At 42.5% G+C, this 23087-nt stretch overlaps 1 long non-coding RNA gene and 1 pseudogene across 1 annotated transcript; both read left to right on the forward strand.

Annotated features, from left to right (window-relative positions):
- The first annotated feature begins 20 nt into the window (after positions 1–20).
- LOC138917074 (olfactory receptor 2AE1-like) lies at positions 21–22599 on the forward strand (annotated as a pseudogene).
- Positions 13254–21436, forward strand: LOC138917075 (uncharacterized). Its single transcript, XR_011424523.1, has 2 exons — positions 13254–13361; positions 21358–21436. It is a non-coding gene; the product is annotated as an uncharacterized lncRNA (long non-coding RNA).
- Positions 22600–23087: the final 488 nt, after the last annotated feature.

A 23087-nucleotide genomic window follows, 5' to 3' on the forward strand; every position in this document is an offset into this window, starting at 1 on the left:
GCGCGTGCCCGTGACCGCCCGCCGCGCGCATGCGCACCGCCAATGGCGCCCAAGGGCCGCTCCCAAGGGTCTTGTCCTGCCTTCTGCTCCATGGCCAGGTTGGGTGGGGCGTGCGGAGAGGTCCTGGGTCCCAGGGGCCAGGCTGTGGGCGCGGCGAGGGGAGCAGAGAGAGGTGGCCTGTTCCCCCAGAAGCCTCGGCCCCGCGTCCCGGGCCAGCCGGCGCCCGGAGGCCGGGAGAAGAGGCTCCGGGGCTGGAGAGAAGGCCTCTGAGCCCGGAGACCCGCCTGTGGTTCGCCCTGTGGGCCGGACGCAGGGGACAGGGGCCCTTTGCTCCGTGTCCCGGTCCTTTATCACTGAGGGCTGTTCGTCGGCGTCTGCAGGGACAGCAGGAGACCTCCGTCACCTCGGTGAAGGACACGGCCCTGGCCTGGTGAGCCTGCAGGTGAGAGAGCTGCTGCCCGCCACCAAAGGCGGCACCATGCTGCCACCCGTGTGTCCGGCCCTGTCTGGACCCCTGAGGGAGGGACAGGGACCTGGTGGCAGGAGCACACCTGTCGCAAATGTGGATGCTACCTGGCCGAGGAGACCAATGTGTCTCTGCTCATTTATGATGAGTTGATGCGTTTACTGTGGGGGACTATAGGGACGAAGGGGTCAGGACTCAAGTCGTTTGGTTCAAATGTCCGTGGGGATAAACTGAAAATGGCAACTCGCCCTAGAGTTTTCTCCTGTCCAGTAGACTGTTTCCTTTCTGCGTTGGGGAAAGAACGAAAATGATGGTATATTTTACCCTTTGCAAAAATAAAGCACCAACCTTTGTTTCTTTAAAATGATGTGAAAAGTTACTGGTATCCTTCAAGTTTTGTTTGGGGGTCACTTGATGGTAAACAGGCAGCTTTCTTCGAAAATGTCTTGTTCTAATGATCAGGCCACTCCTGGCACAGGGAGCAGAGATTTTCATGTCTCACCAGGTTGAAAGGCCCTGGGCCAGCTGTCAGAGACACCACCAGCATCCCTGTGTCTCAGTTTCCTCATCTGTAACATCGGGCTCGGCTGGAGGGCCTAAGTGGTTTCCAGAAGTTCCTGCAGCTCTGACAGCTGATGCCTTAAGTTACCAAATGTTCCTGAAGACATGAAACAGGGGACAAAAATAGTTTTTTCCCCTTGAGGGTCTAAACTGGTAAACAGACAGACGAGAGAGGCCGAGCTCTCAGATGAGTGGTTCCAGTGAAACTCGCTCACAGCCTGTGTGTCATGGAAAGTTCCCATTTCTGTGCTCACTGCACAGGTCCTGCTCCTTCCGTCTCACCAGAGTTCATCGATGCCCTTGGGCACTTTCATTCATCTTTCAGCAGGATCTGTGTTCACCCTCATGGGTCCCTGACTATCACACCAATGAGTCAATAATGTTCACTTGTTCCAAGTCCTGTTGTTTAAAATCCCATCTCCAGCTCTGTTCTGGGCAAGTTTCTAAGGAAACCTCCGTGTCTTGGAGTGATTGAATTAGAGAGAATGTTACAGCCTATGCACTCTCGTTTTCTCCCTTTCGGTGTGTTTCCCACATGGAATAGCTGCTTTGAAAATCAAAAGATAAAATTTCCACTCTGTCCTCTGCCAGCTACCCTCTTGCCTAGAGAGACACCATAAGCTGCACCTGCTTTCCCTTGGGAAGATCGAGGCATAAATTCAAGGCAACATTTCTTTAGTGTGAAGGCTAGGGTTAGGGCTGCTCCCGCCCATGCTGCTGGCTGGAGCAAGTCTGCACCCCCTTCCTGACACCAGCATCCCCCATCCTTTCCTTCTGAGGATGTCTTTGCCCATTTCCCTGGGGGTGGGCTTTGTGGGGCTGTGACCCACATCCTTTGGATTGGTTGGGATTCAGCTGTAGCCAGTGCCTCGTGCTACTTATCGTGGGACAAAGACACATCGCAAAGTTAAAAGAAAATTGCTCTTCTTTTTCTTTTTTGAAACAGCTTTGTTGACATATAACTGCCATGCCGTGTAATCCACCCATTTTCAGTGTACGATTCAGTGGTTTGTGGGATATTCACAGAGCTGTGCAACCATCCCCACAATAGTAGAACATGTTCATCCCCTCGAAATGAGACCCTGTACCCATGAGAAGTCACTCTCATTCCCCCATCCCCATGGCCCTAGGGAACCCCTCAACTACTCTTGTCTCTCTCTGTCTATTTTGGACATTTCATATACACGGAATAATACAATACAGGTCCTTTGATGGCTCCTTTAATGTAGGATGTTTCAAAGTTCATCTGCATTTATAACACATGTCAGTAATTGATTCTCTTTTATGCCAAATAATATTCTGTTGTCTGGATATACCATGTTTTGTTTATCCACTAACCAGTGGAGGGGTATTTGGGTTGTTTCCAACTTTTGGCTCTTGTGAATCCTGACGCTATGAACATTCGTGTTCAAACTTTTCATATGTTTCCATTTCTCTTGGGTACATACCTGGGAGTGGAATTGTGGCGTCGTATGGAAACTGCGTCTAGATTTTGAAGAGCTGCCGGGCTGTTTTCCAAAGGGCTGCACCATGTTTTATTTCAAGCCAGCAACGTATGAGGATTTGAATTTCTGCCCATCCTTGTCGACACTGCTTACTGTCTACCTTTTAAATTACCACCGTCCTAGTGGATGGGCAGTGATATCTTGATTGTGGCTTTGATTTGCTTTTCCCTTCTGAATAATGATCTTGAGCATTTTGCCTGTGCTTTTCAGCCTCTTGTGTATCTTCTTTGGAGAAATGTCTGTTTAGCTCCTTTCCCCATTTTTAAGTTGAGTTATTAGTTTCTTTATTATTTTTTATTTATTTATTTATTTTTAATTCTTTATTTTTTTATTTATATTTATTGAGTTAATGATAGGTGACAATCTTGTGAAATTTCAGTTGTACATTATTGTTTATCATTCGTGTTGTAGGTGCACCACTTCACCCTTTGTGCCCACCCCCCACCCCACCTTTCCCCTGGTAGCCACTAATCTGTTCTCTTTGTCCATCTTTTTAAATTCCTCATATGAGTGGAGTCATACAGAGATTATCCTCCTCTAACTGGCTTATTTCACTTAACATAATTCCCTCAAGGTCCATCCATGTTATTGCAAATGGAATGATTTTGTTCTGCTTTGCAGCTGAGTAGTATTCCATTGTATATATATACCACATCTTCTTTATCCAATCATCTGTTGATGGGCACTTAGGTTGCTTCCATGTCTTGGCTATTGTAAATAATGCTGCAATGAACATTGGGGTGCATAGGACTTTGGAATTGCTGACTTCAAGCTCTTTGGATAGATACCCAGTAGTGGGATGGCTGGATCGTATGGTAGTTCTATTTTTAATTTTTTGAGGAATCTCCATACTGTTTTCCGTAGTGGCTGCACCAGTTTGCATTCCCACCAGCAGTGGATGAGGGTTCCTTTTTCTCCACAACCTTTCCAACATTTGTTACTATTAGATTTAGATATTTTTGTCCTTCTAATGGGTGTAAGGTGATATCTTAGTGTAGTTTTGATTTGTAATTCCCTGATGATCAGCGATGATGAACCTCTTTTCATGTGCCTGTTGGCCATCCGTATATCTTCTTTGGAGAAATGTCTGTTCATGTCTCCAGCCCATTTTTGGATCGGGTTGTTTGATTTTTTGTTGTTGAGTTGTGAGTGTTCTTTATATTATGGATATTAAGCCTTTGTCAGATATATGACTTGCAAATACTTTTTCCCAGTTGGTTGGTTGTTTTTCTGATTCAATCCTGTTTTCATTTGCCTTGAAGAAGCTCTTTAGTCTGATGAAGTCCCACTTCTTTATTTTTTCTGTTGTTTCCCTTCTCTGAGAAGACATGGTGTCCGAAAAGATCCTTTTACTACTGATGTCAAAGAGTGTACTGCCTACGTTTTCTTCTAGAAGCCTTATGGTTTCAGGTCTCACCTTTAGGTCTTTGATCCATTTTGAGTTTATTTTGGTGAATGGTGAAAAAGAATGGTCAATTTTCATTCTTTTACATATGGCTTTCCAGTTTTCCCAGCGCCATTTATTGAAAAGACGTTCTTTTCTCCATTGTATGCTCTCAGCTCCTTTGTCAAAGATAAGGTGTCCATAGATGTGTGGTTTTATTTCTGGGCATTCAATTCTGTTCCATTGATCTGTGCACCTGTTTTTGTACCAGTACCATGCTGTTTTGATTACTGTAGCTTTGTAGTATGTTTTGAAGTCAGGGATTGTGATGCCTCCTGTTTTGTTCTTTTTTCTCAGGATTGCTTTAGCAATTCGGGGTCTTTTCTTGCCCCATATAAATTTTAGGATTCTTTGTTCTAATTCTGTAAAGAATGTCCTTGGGATTCTGATTGGGATAGTGTTGAATCTGTAGATTGCTTTAGATAGAACGGACATTTTAACTATGTTTATTCTTCCAATCCATGTACATGGAATGTAGTTCCATCTCCTTAGGTCATCATTCAATTCTCTCAGAAAGGCCTTGTAATTTTCATTATATAGGTCCTTCACTTCTTTAGTTAAATTTACCCCAAGTTATTTTATTCTTTTTGTTGCAATTGTGAATGGTGATGTGTTCTTGAGTTCTTTTTCTGTTAGTTTGTTATTAGAATATAGAAATGCTACTGATTTATGCAAATTGATTTTACACCCTGCAACTTTGCTGTAGTTGTTGATTACTTCTAAGAGTTTTCCAATGGATTCTTTGGGGTTTTCTATATATAAAATCATGTCGTCTGCAAACAGCGAGAGTTTCACTTCTTCCCTGCCTATTTGGATTCCTTTTATTCCTTTTTCTTGCCTGATTGCTCTGGCCAGGACCTCCAGTACTATGTTAAATAAGAGTGGTGAAAGAGGGTATCCTTGTCTCGTTCCTGTTTTTGGGGGGATGGCGTTCAGTTTTTGCTCATTGAGTATGATGTTGGCTGTGGGTTTGTCATATATGGCCTTTATTATGTTGAGGTAGTTTCCTTCTATGCCCAGTTTGTTCAGAGTTTTTATCATAAATGGCTGTTGGATCTTGTCAAATGCTTTCTCTGCATCTATTGAGATGATCATGTGGTTTTTATTCCTCAGTTTGTTGATGTGGCATATCACGTTGATTGATTTGTGGATGTTGAACCATCCCTGTGTCCCTGGTATGAATCCCACCTGATCCTGATGTATGATCCTTTTGATGAATTGTTGAATTCTGGTTGCCAAAATTTTGTTTAGAATTTTTGCATCTATGTTCATCAGTGATATTGGCCTGTAGTTCTCTTTTGTCGTGCTGTCCTTGTCAGGCTTTGGTATCAGCGTGATTTTGGCCTCACAGAATGTGTTAGGAAGTGTTCCATCCTCCCTAATTTTTTGGAATAGCTTGAAAAGGATAGGTATTAAATCTTCTCTGAACGTTTGGTAGAATTCCCCAGGAAAGCCATCTGGTCCTGGGGTTTTATTCTTTGGGATGTTTTTGATTGCTGTTTCAATCTCTTTCCTTGTGATTGGTCAGTTCAAATTGTCTGCTTCTTCTTGAGTGAGCTTTGGGAGATTGCAGGAGTCCAAAAATTTATCCATTTCCTCTAGGTTATCCATTCTGTTAGCATAGAGTTTTTCATAGTATTCTCTTATAATCCATTGTATTTCTGCAGAGTCTGTTGTTATTTCTCCTCTTTCATTTCTGATTTTGTTTATTTGAGCTTTCTCCCTTTTTTTCTTTGTAAGTCTGGCTAGGGGTTTGTCAATTTTATTTATCTTCTCAAAGAACCAGCTCTTTGTTTCATTGATCCTTTCTACTGCCTTTTTCGTTTCACTAGTATTTATTTCTGCTCTGATTTTTATTATTTCTCTCCTTCTGTTGACTTTGGGCTTTATTTGTTCTTCTTTCTCTAGTTCAGTTAGGTGTAGTTTAAGATGGCTTATTTGGGATTTTTCTTGTTTGTTAAGATGTGCCTGTATTGTGATGAATTTTCCTCTTAATACAGCTTTTGCTGTATCCCATATGAGCTGATATGGCATGTTATCATTTTCATTTCTTTCCAGGTATTTTTTGATTTCTTCTTTAATTTCTTCAATGATCCATTGCTTGTTCAGTAGTGTATTGTTTAGTCTCCACATCTTTGTGCCTTTCACAACTTTTTTCTTGTAATTAATTTCTAGCCTTATAGCATTATGATCGGAGAAGATGCTTGTTATTGTTTCAATTTTTTTAAATTTGTAGAGGCTTGCCTTGTTTCCCAACATATGGTCTATCCTTGAGAATGTTCCATGTGCACTTGAGAAGAATGTGTATTCTGCTGTTTTAGGATGAAGTGATCTATATCTATCTACTAAGTCCCATTGTTTTAGTTTTTCGTTTAGCTCCACTATTTCTTGATTGATTTTCTGTCTGGATTATCTGTCCATTGATGTGAGTGGGGTGTTGAGGTCCCCTACCATTATTGTGTTGTTTTTAACATCTTCCTTTAGGTCTGTTAATAGTTGCTTTATGAACCTTGGTGCTCCTATGTTGGGTGCATAGATATTTATAAGTGTTATTTCTCCTTGATGAAGTGTCCTTTTGATCATTATATATTGTCCCACTTTGTCTCTCTTTACCTGTCTTATTTTGAAACCCGCTTTGTCTGATATAATAATTGCAACACCTGCTTTTTTTTTGCTTGCTATTAGCTTGAAGTATTATCCTCCACCCCTTGACTCTGAGCCTGTGTTTGTCCTTGGGGCTGAGGTGTGTTTCCTGGAGGCAACAAATTGTTGGATCTTTTTCTTTAATCCATTTTGCCACTCTGTGTCTTTTTATTGGAGAGTTCAATCCGTTTACATTGAGAGTGATTATTGATGCATGTGGACTTAAAGCTGTCAATCTGTTTCTCATTATCTGGCTTTCCTGATTTTCTCTTCCTGTGTGCTTTATCCTACCCATGTGATACGGCGATTTCTTACGCTGGGTTTCATAGATTTTTCCTTATTTATGATTTGTGTCTCTGTTCTGTTTTTTAGTTTAGTGTCTACCCTGAAGTTTGTATTTAGAATCTCGTGTATAATATAGTCTATTCTCTGGTGGTCTCTTAGTTACTTGGCCTAGACTGATTTAGTCCCTTTGCTCTTCCCCTCCTAAATTATTATCTTCGTTTCTTATTCCAACTCATGTTATGAGTTTGTAGTTAGAGTGATAAGATCCTCTTTGCTTTGGTAGTTTCCTTACCTTTACCCTAATGCTATAGTTGAATATTTGCTATCCTATTCTGGTTCTATTTATCTGTCTCGCTACTCTGTGGTTTGTGACCCCTTTCTCCATTTTTTCTTTTTTCAAGTATGAGAGCCTTCTTGAGGATTTCTTGTAGTGGAGGACTTCTGATTACAAATTCCCTTAATTTTTGTTTGTCTGGAAAAGATTTAATTTCTTCCTCATATCTGAGGAATATTCTTGCTGGATAGAGTATTCTTGGCTGAAGATTTTTATCTTTTAAAGTTTTGAATATGTCACTCCATTCTCTCCTAGACTGTAAGGTTTCTGTAGAGAAACCCACTGAAAGTCTGATAGGAGTTCCTTTGTAGGTTATTTTCTTCTGTCTTGCTGCCCTGAGTATTCTTTCTTTGTCTTTCATTTTTGCCATTTGTACTACTATATGCCTTGCAGTAGGTCTGTTTACATTGACAAATCTAAGAGATCTGAAAGCTTCCTCTACACACATTTCTCCCTCAATCCCTAGATTTGTGAAGTTCTCTTCTATAATTTCATTAAGCACACTTTCTGCTCCATTTTCCTTTTCCGTGTTCTCAGGAATTCCTCTGATCCTTAAATTCTTTCTCCTCATTGAATCCACTATCTCTTGGAGATTTTCCTCATTTTTTTAAATTCTTAGTTCTCTTTCTTACTCTGTCTGGAGCCATTCAGCCTGTCTATATTCGATTATGCTAATTTGCTCTTCTATGGTGTCTACCCAGGCATTCCGGGAATCCGTATTCTGTTTTATCTGGTCCATTGTGTTTTTCATCTCTAATAATTCTGTTTGATTCTTCTTTATAATTTCAATCTCTTTTGTGAAGCAACTCCAGAACTCGTTGGCTTGTTTCTCTATCTTTCTCTCTACCTCATTGAGTTTTTTGATTATAGCTGCTCTGAACTCATTTTCACTTAGGTTACCTATTTCCAAGTCCTCAGGACTTAATTCTGTGTTTTTATTGTTTTCCTTCTGGTCTAGAGCTTTTATAAGTTGCTGGATGGTAGAGGAGCGGTTTTTTCCCATGGTGGTAGAATTCGGTTGCAGTTACAGCCTGTCGCCACAAGATGGGGGTCGAGAGCTGCATGTTCTGAGCTCTGCGCCTTCGGGCAAGATGGCTGCACCCAGCGTGGTTCGCGAGGGGAAGGGGCGGTTTTTCTCACGTGCCAGTCTGGATTCAGGTCATTTCTGTTCTCTGGTCTCCTGGGGCCCTGGGTTTATGGGGTCCCTGTGCACAGAAGCTTTCCCCCCGTCAGCAGGTTTCCACTGTACCACCAGCGGGAGTCCTGGATGATACCCCTGTTGTGCGGCCCCTCCCCCGCTCCTTCCCTCACTGGCGGCAGCAATCCCACACTCTAGGGGAGGGAGCGAAGTTCTCTCCTACTGCCTTCCAGCTCCTCCGAGGCCAGCAGCAGGGTCTCTGTCCTCCATATTTTTGATACTGTAGGTCTCCAACGTCCTGGCATTAGGTTTATTTGCTGAAATTGAGTTTTTTTCCAGTCCTTTGTTGCAGTTTGGAGGGGAGACAGTCCCGTGTCAGCTCACCCCACCATCTTGCTCAGTCCACACCTGTAGTTTCTTTATTATTGACTTTTAAGTGTTCAGTATGTTTTCTATACGCAGGTCTCTTATTATACTTGTGATTTGCTTGGGTATTGTCCCATTCAGCAGGTTGTCTTCTCACCTTCTTGATACTCTCGTTTGAGACACATGTGTTTTTAATTTTGTTGAGGTCCAATTTATTTCTTTTCTATTTTATACTAGTGCTTTCGGTGTCATCCCTGGGAAATGATTGCCTGACTCCAGGTCAGAAGTTGTGATCCCATGTGTTTTCCTGTAGGAGTTGTGTAGTTCTGCCTCCTATGTGGTGTTGGATCTCTGTGAGGTCATTTCTGGAAGTGTTGTGAGGAAGGAGTCTGACTTCCTCCTGTGCATGTGAATATCCAGTTGTCTCGATCCCATTTGTTGAAAAATTATTCTTTTCCCTTTGAACTGTCTCATCTCTCATCAAAATCCAACTGACTGTAAACATGAACATTTATTTCTGGTCTTTCAGTTCTGTTCCATTATCTGTGTGTTTATTTTTCTGTCGGTACCACACTGTTTTCATTATTGCAGCTTCACAATGAGTTTTAAAGCAGGAAGTGTGAGCTCTCCATCCTGTTCTTCTTCTTCGAGGTTGCTTTGGCTCCTCTGGCTCCCTTGCATTTCTCTATGAATTTCGGGATTGGCTGGTCAGTTACTGCAAAAGAGGCTGCTGAGATTTTGCTCGAGGTTGCATTGACTCTGCAGTTCTCTCCATGCAGTATCACCATCTTCATAGTATAAAGTCTTCGGATCCATGAATATGGGCAGTCTTTTCATGTATTTTGGCCCTCTTTAATTGCTTTCAATAATGTTTTGGAGCATTTGTTGTACAAGTCTTGTACTTCTTAAGTTAGATTTATTACTAAGGATTTTATTGGTTTGGATGCTATTGTAAATTAACCTATTTTCTTACTTTCATTGTCAGTTTTTCATTGCTAGCATGGAGAAGTAAAATTGACTTTTTAATTGAAATATATTAGTTTCAGGTGTAAAATATAATGATTCCATATATGTGTATATTCCCAAATCCTACCGCCGTGAGTCAAGTTTGAATCCATCGCCTTGTTACTGAGCAAGGGCTTGCTGCCTGATGCGCATAGAAGCCAGGACTATGGCCTTGGCTTTTGAGAAAAGAAGAGCTTCATTGCAAGGTCGTCTCACAAGGTAACAGGGGGCAAATCTCTCCAATCTGTCTTCCCAATGCAGGTTTGGGGTCACATTTCAGCACTGGTGGACTAGTAAGCTGCTGCTGGGACCACGTGGGCTGCCGGGCTGGCCTTGACTCGGTAATCAAGCTACTTGGGCTGCTGGAAGCCAGATTGTCCTTATTGAAGGGCTGCTTGCTTCCGGTGTCAGTGTTTCTGAGGATTCTTGTCTCTGGGGACCTCCTGGGGTCATGGGTTCCTGCCTGGCATGTGCACAGTGCTGTCTGTGCAGTTGAGCACCAGGATTGATTAATCAACAACCTGTTTTAATGGAGAAAAACTAGTTTAAGATGGTCAGTGTTTTCTGTGCTGTTGCAACCTCATATAGTTACAAAATTTTTTTTCTTGTCTTGAGAATTTTTAGCATTGACTCTCTTAGCAACTTTCCAGTAGACAATATAGTACTGCTAACTCTAGTCACCACAATGCACGTTAAGTCCTCAGGACTTCTTCATTTTAGAACAGGGAATTTGTACCTTTTGACCCCCTTGCTCCCTTTGCCGACCCACTACCCCTTCCCCCTGGCTGCTGACAACCTGTTCTCTGCATCTATAGCTCAGACATGTGGGTTGCTTCTGTGTCTGGGCTCCTGTGAATCATGCTGCAGTGAACACGGGGGGCAGATGTCTGTCTGCAGGAATGTTTCTGTTTCCATTGTGTAAATACCCAGAAGTGGAATTACTGGATCATATGGTGGTTCTATTTTTAATCTTTGGAGGAACTTCCATACTGTTTTCTATGGTGGCTGCACCAACTTGTAGTTCCGTAGATTGGTGGTGGTTTTGTTTTTTTTTACTGATCTTGTATCCTGCCATCTTGCAGAAGTCGTTTATTCGTTCCAATACTTTTTCTGTGTTTTCTCTGATTTCCTATATACATGGTCATGTCATTTGCAAATAGAGAGAGTTTTACTTCACTCCGTCCAATCTGGATGCCTTTTATTTCATTTTCTTGCCTATCTGACATGGCTAAAACCTCCCGTAAATGTAAAATAGAATTGATGGGAGTGGCCCTTGCTCACCTTGTCCTGACGTCAGGGACGAGGCTTCCAGTCTCTCCCGTGAAGTATGATGCATGTGAGCTCTGTCTTGTTCACAGATGCCCTTTCCCAGGCTCAGGGAGCTGCCTTGTGTTTCTAGTGTCCTGAGTGTTTTGATCACAAAGGGCGTTGGATTTTGTCCAATGGCTTTTCTGCATTTAGTGGGAATCAGCTTTCCCAGCAGCTTTCAAACCATGAAATCACCTTCCCTGCCCTCTCCCTCCATCTCTCTCCCTCACACAAACACACAGACCTCTCTGGAAGCAAATCAGAATCCACCCAGCAAATCCTTGCTAAAAGTTGTCCAAGGAGTCATCTAGACCTCTTGCCCCCGGTTATCCTTGCCTGGCTGCTGCGTAGCTAGGGGCGGCCCCCACTCCACACAAGTGATGGCAGAAATTCACATGCTCCTGATGATTTGTGAGGGTGCTGACTCCCTCTGGCATGCACACGCCATCATTTTTCTTCTCTTGACTGACTGTAGAGTGGAAGCATTTAGCACAAAAGGAGAGGACCGTGCAGGAAGGAGCATGTATCGAGTGCGAGTGCTAAAGGGTCACAATAGACAGGCAAAATGTTGACTTCCCCAAGAAGTGTGTTAAAGGAAATGCGACATATTCTCGACAGCCCTTTCTGGCATGGAAGTCCGCATTCTGCAAATACTGCTTTGGGTTTATTTCCTGAGGCCTCATATATTGCTTTTGTCTTGCAGGAGTTTGGTTGCTGACCATGTTGTCGAACGGCCCTCAGGAGGGTGAGCTTTCTGTTCCTCAGTTTGGCCTGTCGCAGGTAAGGGGCCTTGGGGTCCTTTGTGTCTTCAGCTAGGAAAGGGTCACCTGGGCTTTCCCCAGAATTCCCTGGCGGTGCTGGGAGCGCCCGACATGCAGTACAAGGTCTGGACTGGACAAATGCTTCATCTGCAAACTTCCTATGGCGCTGAGTTTCTAAAGCCCTCGAATGACATGGATTCTGAAATGGAAAAGTGAAGGACAAAGGGACTTCAGCAATGTGGTTGCCAGGCTTCTCCCGAAAACAAGCAACAGGATACACACCCACGTGCATGTGCGCACATATACAGATGTGTGTATACGTATGTGGAGAGAGAGACTGACTTTAATATACTGGCCTGTGTGAGCATGTGGGCTGGCGAGTCCACAGTCTGCAGGCCAGGCTTATAGACTAGAAGCTGTGGCAAGTTAGGTCTTGCTGAAGGTGCATATGAAAGTGGGGCTGACCCCCTGACCAGGTGATTGTAAGGCTCAGCTGTGTGTTGCTGCTATGGTCACTTTACTCACTTTATTGGGTGAAGTGAGCCCCAACACAGCTGGCTGAAAGGTCTAATAGCACATACCTGCTGTTGTTTTGCTATAAAGTGAGTCAGGCCCCAGTGTGGCTGGTTGCTAGTGTCACGGCCTCACATTTTCTTTGGGCCTTTGGTCTGCGGGGCTGTTGTTAGCTCTCTCAGGAGCTCAACCTTGTGACGCCAGACTCAGGGATGGGAGCACACAATCATTTCAGGTGTTGGAAGGTGGGCAGATTCCCTCTTTGTTGTATAAGAATGCCAACAGCACAAGCCTGCTGCACCTGAGAAGTCTCACCACCCCACTGTGGGACCATAAACCCCATCAACACAGGCCCACCCTGTGTACATGCCCTGCTCTGCTGAAGCAGACCTGCTTGTCTTGCTGTAGAGGTCCAGAACACACCACCTACACAGCCCCACAAGTTCCCTGTTGGCTGGCTAGTGGGTGGGGTGAGTCCCTAGGGCAGGGCGCCTTCCCTGGATGAGCTGGATTAAATCACTGCTCTAGTGGGTAGGCTAAACCCCTCAGCTAACAGACCATGGGAAGAAATACAATTGCATCTGCCACTGTCTGTCTCAGAGGCCTGTATTATGTCACAATAATGGCTCCGACCAGTGTTCACTCCCTGGGGTGGTGATCCCAATCACCTTCTGCCTCTCTGAGATGTGCTCAGAGCTTATCCAGTGAGTCTTTTTTTTAAACCAAAGGACTATGCACCTTTCTTTCTGGTGATTTTGTTTGGTTTTTAGAATGGGTGAATTTCTCCATGGGCCCCTTGAAAGCAGGCTTTTCTTTCTCTTCTCTTCAATAGGTTTTCTGGGGGGTATTCTCCTTTGGGTTTAATAACCAGCAAAGCCAGTTTGTCTTTGGTTGTGCTGAATTTGAAGGCTGCTTATTATGACATCACTCTCCCCCTCAGATCCCCTGCTCCTTCAGGAAAAGCTTCATACCTTAAAATGTCTCTGGCTTGAAGCACCATGGCAAGAATGTGACTCTTTCCTCAGCAGGAAGGTATCTCTGCCTCTTACAACTCAGTCAGTGTTGTTCTTTGTTTTCGGGGTTCGTTTTACACCGTCTTCAGTTCTCACTCAGAGGTAATCATTCCACAGGGGTAAATTTGTTGTGTCCATTGGAGAAGGTCAGTTCAGAGTCCTGTGTTACCACCTTCCCAGCAATCCTCTTGTCATTGATTTTTGACTGTTTTGTTATCACGTGTCTTGGAGAGGGTCCTTTTGTGTTGAGATAATTGAGTGTTCTACTTGCACAATGGATTTGTACATTCAGTTCCTTCCCCAGGTTTGGGAAGTTCTCAGCTACCATTTCTTTAAATAAGCTCTCTACTCCCTTCTCTCTCTCTCCTCATTCTGTGATATCCATTACCCTTATGTTGTCATTTCAAAAGGAGTCAGATAGTTCTTGTAGAATTTCTACATTTTAAAAAGTGTTAGCTGTCTCTCCTCTTCTACCTGCCCCATTTATAGCTATCTTCAAGCTCACTAATTCTCTCTTCCACATGACATGCTCTTTTTACAATGTTTTCCAATGCATTCTTCATCTCATTCATCGAGTTCTTCACCTCCAGAATTTTTGCTTAGTTCTTCTTGAAAGTTTCGATCTCTTTGGAGATTGAAGTATTCCTTCTGTTCATTGATTTCATTCCTGAGGTCATGAAACCATCTTTCTGAGTTTTCTTGAAGTTCACTGAGTTTATTCATGATAGCTATTTTGAATTTTTTGTCCATTAGATCGGAATCTCCCATGACTTTATGTTTGGGTTTCGGAGGATTGTTTTCTGTAGCAAATACATTTTTTATTTAGGTACAGTTTTGTTTTGATTCAAACTTTTCAATTGCTTAGAGATTAGAAGCCTTTTTTTGTTTTCAGTAGGTGTCATTATAGTAATTGTTTTTGATTTCTCTTACCTGAGCTGTGTCTGGCTATATCTGCGGATCTGCAAGTTCTATCCTCCAGCTCCTCTATTTTGTGTCACATGGATACTCTCTTTGTTGCTGCCTGCCCTTCTGGGGCCCACTGATGGCTTTTTATTGCTTGCATTTCTGTGGTTGCTGGCTTTGCTCTCAGGACACGGAAATGGTCAATGTAAAGCCACATCTGAGATCTACTGAGTGGGAAGCTCCAGCACAGCTGTGGGGATTGGGGTTGGGGAGGTGGCGAGAGAGACTGGTACAAGCAACACTGTCTCAGCTGTTGCCTGTTACCCTTTGGTCCCAGGAAACACTGCTGTTGGGAAGTGGGAGTGCTGTGCACACCTGGTGCCACCAGGCTCTGAGCTGAGGACAGGGGTTTGGGATCATGGGACTCCACCTTTGTAGCTCCTCTGCTTCCTGTAGCCACAGGTGTCACTGCCCCTGCTTGGCTGCAGTCACACGTACACCTCTGCTGCAGACCACTGTGTCCTCTGGGATCAGGGGCGGCTGGCTCATCTGCCATGGCTGGGGATCCAGGATCCTGGGTGCTGCCTCCACTGCTCCCTCATTTAGGCTTTTCTGTGTGCTCCAATTCACTTTCTTTGCATGTACTGATGTGTAGATCTTTCCATCACCCTGATGTTTGGTGCAATTTAGCTTTTGTTGAGTTTTGAATGTTTTAATCATTGTAGATCGAAGAGCAGAGACTCAAGGATCCTCTCACACCACCATGATGATGATGTCTTCTAATTACTACAAATTCTTAACCCCATATGATATACAATGTTTATTTATTAGTTTTACCAGTAAGTTCCATGGGGGGAGAGACCATGGTTGCTTGTTAATCACCATATATCATGCTACCCAATATGACACTGGGGACATAGCAGAAGCTCATCAAATATTTGTCAAATAAATTACTGAATTATATAAATGCCACCATTGTCTTAACCACAGAGATATTATATTCTGGTGAGAAGAAGAGCACCAGGTAAAAGCATTAGAGAGCAGGTTTTGAAGAGAGTGATGATACATTGAACCTACACCAAGAATAAACAAGATAAGATCAGTGAAACAAGACATTTTAGCAACTGAGTTGAGTTAGAGAAACAAGGAATAGCTCAACATGTAATGGAGAGAAAGAGCAGTGTATGACAATGAGATGGGAGTAAATATGAAGGAGATGTAGGGACATGCCATTTTCTTCTTTGATATCTGTATCTGAAGTCTTTTGACATGTTATATTAATGTTGAATATGAAACTGGAGTATGACCAAGAGCTAGAGTGGGAAACACTACTGGCAATTGCCTGTCTCTATTCCTTGACTTCTGTTCTATGATATTGCACGTGGCAGAACCCCCAAAAGTGTCCTATGAGCAAAGGAGACTAGATTTTTTGCAGTCTGTCTTCTCAAAAGGGTTGGATAGAAAGGAGCTAGAAAGATCTGTGTTTAAAGATGAAAAACAAGCCAGAGACTCTAGGAATTGTTTCTCTCCATGCTTAATTGGCCCTTGGAGAAGTCATTCCCATGTTACCGTCAGAGTGATGCTCCTTGAAATATCTCATGCCCTGACACCTCCCAACGAACTCCAAGAAAGCCCTTTGGGAATGCTTATCTCAATGCACACAGGGAGTGTAATTGACATCTTGAAGTAATGCTCTCCAGAAGAGACTCAGGATGTGTCCTCTGGGTTGAATCCCTGACGCCATACATTGAGTGCCCTTGATTTGCCTCAGCTGACATAATAGGGCCTCTCTGTTAGAAGGCTGTTTTATTTCTCACAGATGTTTGCTTCTTTTCCCTCATGTTTAGCTCATTCTGGCCAAGTCTCTTCTCATTTTTACCGCTATGATTCCTGCTGAGGAAAGATTCATGCAGTCAAGAAGGGGATTCTACTAAAAAATACCAGTGCTAGAGGCAAATTCTTGTTTTATTTGGTAGGAAAGGAGGTGTAAAGCTAAGAAGAGAGTGCCTTGAGTGATCCAAAATAGCAGAAACTCCAAAACAGATTTTCTTTTAGCTCTGGACCTATTGATGATTAAGCTGGTATTAAATGAACCTTCTTAATCTGGTAACATTAATGGAAATTCTTTTTGCCCAAGCTCTTGTTGTCCTTTTGGATGGAGAGGTACCTGAAATATATATTTAGAGGCAGATGAAGGATATTCATTATTCAAAGGCCCACCTATTACAAGTTCAATAGGTTCAGTTACTTAATCTGTCCTGATGTGTGCTGATGGAGTTCAAAATCTGAGCCCAGATTGCAAGAGCATTACTATGGATGCTATTGTTCCTGATGATGCTCTGTCGCTAGGATAATTAGTGTAGACAATGATGACTGTGTAGGACATGGTGTTCTATGCCATTCTACCAGTAAATGCAGATGACCAGGGTTAGAGAAGGAAGTCTGATGAGCACCTCAGAAAAGACTTGTTTGGATGATCAGTAGCCAATGTTTGAGTTAGTGTGGATCTATGCTGCCCTCGCCATTTCACTTCTATACTTGTTCTCTCCACAATTCTCTGCAGCAGAAATTCCAGGTAAGATAATTTTGGGGCTCGAGGTGTTCAGGAAACCTTCACTAAAAACTAGGGCAACCTCTGGCATTGTTAGCTTATTCCCTCATCCCTAAAGTCAGAGGGTGATATTGGTCAGTCTGTGAGGAAAGCTGGCTGAGAAAGCAGAGAAAAAAGTCAACTGAGGGTCACAAATCAGAATGGGAAATTATTAGGAAAGTTGTCTAAGGGAGGCAGAGAGACAGGACTCAGATGATGAGAAAACCAATGCTATGGACATTTAAAAGGTGGAAATTAATGAGGAAAGAGATAGAGACGTAGATGAATACTTTAATACAAGGGAAATATATGGATGGCTTGATAGGGTTGGAGTGACCAGGGGGAACATGGGATATTGGACCCTTCGTTCACAAGAAGCTGAGTTTGAAATAACAGTACGAGGAGACAGCCAAAAAGATGACCCTAGGCTGCATTAATTGGAGAGAGATAATATATGTGACCTCTTTCTTACTGGTCAATTTATCCTTTGGAGAAAACATTCAGTTCTGACTTCTTTGCTCTAAATGGTAAGCAGATAATGTGGAAAGCAAGAAGATCTAGGAGATGTTTAGGAAAAAATACAAAGAGGTATTGGGTGGATATTTTGGAGATTAATTTAGATTATCAATTTTTCAAGTTGGGCTTCACCATGGAGATGAAGCGCTCATTCTGATCAGCATTCCTGTGAGAATGAGATAAAGGGCCAAGTGGGAATGTGATTGACTAAATGTTATAGAATTTGGTTGATTAAATGTTATAATCTTAATTTGATCAGCCTGATCCATAATTTAAAGAGACTCAGGTCTACTGAGGACATATCTCTTGTTTGTTTTCAGGTATATAACAATGGTGGTTTTGTTATTTGTCAACATGGCACCCGTATATATCTCATAAACCATACTTAATCTCCAAATAAAGACCATACCAAGTTCTCCTTCCATATAACATAGTGCGACTACCCCACATACAATCAAAAACTTGTTAATCTTTTCCCAAGAAAAGGATATAAATCACACCAACCCTTTCCACTTAAGAAGATACCAAATCGCTTCCTTGTCTTGGTTGAAATTCATTCTACTTCTATCTGGTTCCTACTCCCCTTTTTATGTCTTATGACTGATATACTTAGATATGAACCTAACTACATTAATATACCATACGTTAGAAAGGGGATATCTGAGGGGGAAAACTCAAACAATTCAGTTAATTATATTTAGAAAGTATTCATAACAAAAGAAAGAAGAAATACCTGTTACTACTACAGTTTTTGTTTCTGCAGCTGCTCACATAGTCATGTCTGGTGTATATAACAGTCTTCTTTCACACCATTCCATATTTCCTTTGTCTGCATTTCATCATGTTTCCTTTTCTGGTGGGATGACCCAAACTTTCATTCCTGAAGGATCTGGGTCATTACCAATCCTGTGTGAATTGGATTTGCATAGTTTTCCACTGACTTTCATCACAGGGCATTTGAGTACAGAGGTGCCCCCTAGAAAATCTCCTGCCTTCCAGACATGCTTCTCCTCATCCCCATGGTGTAGTAGAAACTCAGTAACCCCTTGCTAGTCAGGATCAGCCATGCAAGGCAGTGTATAGTAACTTCCTTTGCTTGTTGATTCAGTGATAGGAGGAGTCCATGTTGCTGAGCCCATGTGTAGCCTTCATCCTGGTTTCCGTGGCTACTCTGTTTGTGAGGCCATTATCATGAACGAGAGTGACTGAGGAAGAGTGTAACTGTCTTCCACAGAATGGGTTAGCACTTGGATAGGATGTCTCATTCTGTGGACGGCAGGAATGGATATTTCTTCCTTGTTTTTATATGACTATTTCACATGTTTTTGGTTCTATGTGGGATAGTGATATCATGTTAGGTAAAAGGATGACTGTTGTGTTTATTTTGGGATGAAGTGTGGCTTAAGGAGATGTGCATGTGTGCCAGATTGGCAGGAGATGGACTCTGGTGGCTTTGTAATGTGTCAACTTGGCTAGGATGGACTACATTTCCCAGAATTCCCATTTTTTGTGTTTCTGGTTAAGGTGGGTCACAGGAGAGACTGTCCCAGAGCTTTAGAGGCAGAAGAGAAGCAGCCATTTTGTAGTGTACAGAGATGGCATCTGATCTGCTGATTCTCCTCATCCGTGCGAAGCAGCAGGTGGGCCTGCAATTGTTCTGCCTTCCCCTGGGTCCTCCTTTAGCGCCTCTGACTTCCAGGCCAGGTGTGTGTGTTTAGGCTCCTGAATATGGGCCTCAGCTTCTGTAAGACACTCACACCGCCAATTCCAGTGGCAGCAAGAACAGACATGGCTTTCAGTCTGCCCTTTTGGGGTTATATCTCATTCTTGTGGGTTCCAGCAGGCCCTTGATCTACCACACTTTATATCCACTTTATAGCTTCCTGACTGCTTGTGCCATGGACTTGAAGTTCCAGCATCAGACACAAGGGTGACAGCCTTATATAGACCGCTTAAGCAGCTTTCACTATTGCATAATGCAAAATTTCTGTACAATCCCATTAAGTACATACATATGTATATATGTATATATACATATGTATGTATAAAACTCTCAGTGGTTCAGCTTCTCTGGATAAACTCTGACATAATAAGTAAGAAAGCATATATGTGTACTTTATATATATATATATATACATATATAATATATATTATACTAAATATAATTTAGTTTAGTAAACATTTAGTCTCTCTCTATAAAGCATATATATATATATATACTTATAAAAAGTATATATGTGTGTGTGTGTATTTCTTTCTTAATGAGGAGAGGCTCTTGTTTGATTTTTGGCACTTAGAGGTTAGAAATTCCGGAATTTCTAAGTGTCATGTTTGTGAAGAAAGATTTGACATTCTCATTTTAAAGGGCTATTTCAAGAATTTGGGCTGTTGAATAACTAGAAATAGAAAAAAAAGTCTTCAAAAATCGTGTGGTAAATCAAATGGTCTTATTGTAAGGTATGCTGAACTCCACTATTTCTGATATCACAATTCTTCTCCACTTCCTGTTTCCCCAGGGACAGAGAAAGGGGAGATGCGGCAGAGGAATCAGACCTCTCCAGTAGACTTCATCCTTGAAGGGCTCTTTGATGAGTCCCTCACTCACCTTTCTTTTCATCTTGACCATGGTGGTCTTCCTGATTGCGGCGAGTGACAACATCCTCACCATTCTCCTCATACGTGCAGATTCCCAGCTTCATACACCCATGTACTTCCTGCTCAGCCAGCTCTCCCTCATGGATCTGATGCATGTCTCCACAACCATCCCCAAGATGGCTACCAACTACCTATCTGGCAAGAAGTCCATCTCCTTTGTGGGCTGTGCCACCCAGCACTTCCTCTATTTGTCTGTGGCTGGTGCTGAGTGTCTTCTCCTAGCTCTGATGTCCTATGACCGCTATGTTGCCATTTGTCATCCACTGCATTACACTGTTCTCATGAACAGAAAGGTGGGACTTATGATGGCTCTTGTGTCATGGTTGGGGGCATCCATAAATTCCCTAATTCACACGGTGATCTTGACGCAGTTCCCTTTCTGTGGGCCTCGAAAAATCCACCACTTCTACTGTGAGTTTCCAGCTGTTGTGAAGTTGGTACGTGGAGACATCACTGTCTATGAGACCACAGTGTTCATCAGCAGCATCCTACTTCTCCTCCTCCACATCTTGCTGGTTTCTACATCCTATGCCTTCATCCTCCACAGCATCATTCAGATGCATGCAGCTGGGAGTGAGAGAAATGCCTTTGCCACTTGTAGTTCTCATCTCACTGTGGTTTCCCTCTGGTTTGGTGCCTGCATGTTCTCATATATGAGGCCCAGGTCCCAGTGCACTCCATTGCAAGACAAAGTTGGTTCTGTTTTCTATAGCATCATTACTCCCACACTGAATCCTTTGATTTATACTCTCCGGAATAAGGATGTAGCTAAGGCTCTGAGGAGAGTGCTGGGGAGAGATGTTATCACTCAAAGACAGCAATTGGAGTTGCCCTGAGTATGCCAATAGAATGGGATAATCTCCTTACAGTGATCTGAGTAAACCTTTAAGAGTTTTCAAGGGTTCAGGTTCCCGATGACTACTACATAAACGAAGTGGTCAGCACACAATTCCAGTATTCTAACTTGGTCGCAGGCATCAAAGCACCATAGAGTACTATCTTACTCCATTTGGGTTGCTATTCCAAAAATACCACACACAGGGTGGCTTAAACAACAAACATTGTTTTCTCTCAGTTCTGCCAACTGAGAAGTCCAATATCAAGCCTTGAAAGTGCTTGACACTCTCTCATTTCCTTTTTATCTCTTTTTAGATGTAAGCATTTCTAAGCATGTTCCTGACTACCCTATCCAAAGCAGCACTCTCCATTCTGTGTGCCCTTCTTTCACTTTGTAGCACTACTTTACAAGATGTTACACAAAATTACTTTACATTATACTTATTGTCTATTTTACAAGTATGCAATCTCCCTGAGGGCAAGGACTTTACTTTGTGTACTATTGTTTCACCAGAGTCAAGAAAAGAGCCTGACATGAACCAACTGCTCAATAACTATTTGTTGCATGGGTTAATAAATGAAAAGGACCTGGATTATTTTACTGTCCCACATGACATTCAAGGTAATTAATTCAAAGAGCTGAAGATATTATAAAAAGAATACTACAGTGGATAGCTTGGTAAGAATCATTTGTCTCAGCCAGATATTAATCGCGTGTATATGCAGAGGCCTGGCATCCCAGTGAACTTTCCTGGGGTCTAATGGTCTGAGGGATGCCAGAGTGAGGGACAAATTTTTATATCCTGCTTTCCCTACTAGTTAAAAATGTCATGAATCCCTGGGTCCATCTTCAGAATAATAACTCTTAAGATTTGAGAGGAAAGTTATACTGTCTTCGACAACTAAGTATTTTCCCCTGAGAAACAGCTTTTTAGCCATCTGTAATCAGGTGAGCCACCCCTCATGAGCTGGGTGTCATCTTACCCACCTAGCCCTGAGGTTGGATTTACTTTGTAATACTCCAATGACAAGTAGAATTAATTTTTACACAAACTATACCTGGGTTGTTTCTGAAGTCCCAAGGGTGATTCATAAACAGCTAGCTCACAATCCCAGTTAGAGACAGGGGGTTATTCTTCTGCTGCCTCTCCCTCTCTACACACACAACAATGCCCTTGTCAGGAATCCTATAAGATTATTTGAGAACAAAACAATCGAAGCCAACATTATGGATACTTATTCGAGGACAGTAAGGGCTATAAGATGGATAAGTTCTATGGATATAGTTTACAGCATGGTGACTATAGTTCACAAAACAGTATTGTATATTTGAAAGTTGCTAAGAGAATAGATCATAAAAGTTCTTCCGACGAGAAAAAATGTATAATGTTCTGAGGTGATGGATGTTAACTAAACTTACTGTGGTCATCATTTCACGATAGATACATAAATTATTGTGTTGGACACCTTGGGTTAATATAATATTATGTGTCAACTATATCTAATAAAACAGGAAACAATAAATCTCACCCTTTAATAAAAACAAACAAACAAACAAACACTACAATGAGACACCATTTCATGTCCATTAGGATGGCTATCATTAAAGAAACAGAATGCAAGTGTTGGTGAGGAGGTGAAGAACGTGGAACCCTTGTGCACTGTTGGTGGGAATGTAAAATGGCACAACCATTATAGAAAACTGTTTCACGTTTCCTCAAAAATGAGAAAATAAAATTACTGTATAATCCAGTAATTCCATAGAATATTCATTTTCCGTGAGAGTTGTTTTACCCCTTAATCCTGGCAGGATACTCCTATCTGGCTTTAGTGGAACCTTATAGCTCTTGGGGCAAAGACATATCCTAGTAGCCCAGCACTAGAAGCCAAGATGGAAAAGATCTCCACAGCCACCATGACCTCCCCCTTGGTGCTGTTATGCACAGGGAGGAAGGTGATCCAGACCCTACAGAACACCAGCATGCTGAATGTGAGGCCCTTGGCTTCCCTGAAATTGCCAGGCAGGCTCCTGGCCAGGAAAGCCAAGGTGAAGCTCATGAAGGCCAAGGAGCCCAAGTATCCTAAGGAAAGGTAGAACAAAACGACAGAGCCCTCATCGCACAGAATTATGGGGAGGGTAGGCTCAGAATGTGCATGTACATCAACAAAAGGGGGAGAGTTTCCCAACCAGACAGTAGAGAAAGTCAACTGAATCAATGAGCAGATGGGGATGATGGAATTAGG

This window comes from Equus caballus, chromosome 13 (genome assembly GCF_041296265.1).
Source record: "Equus caballus isolate H_3958 breed thoroughbred chromosome 13, TB-T2T, whole genome shotgun sequence".
Taxonomy (NCBI): Eukaryota; Metazoa; Chordata; class Mammalia; order Perissodactyla; family Equidae; genus Equus; species Equus caballus.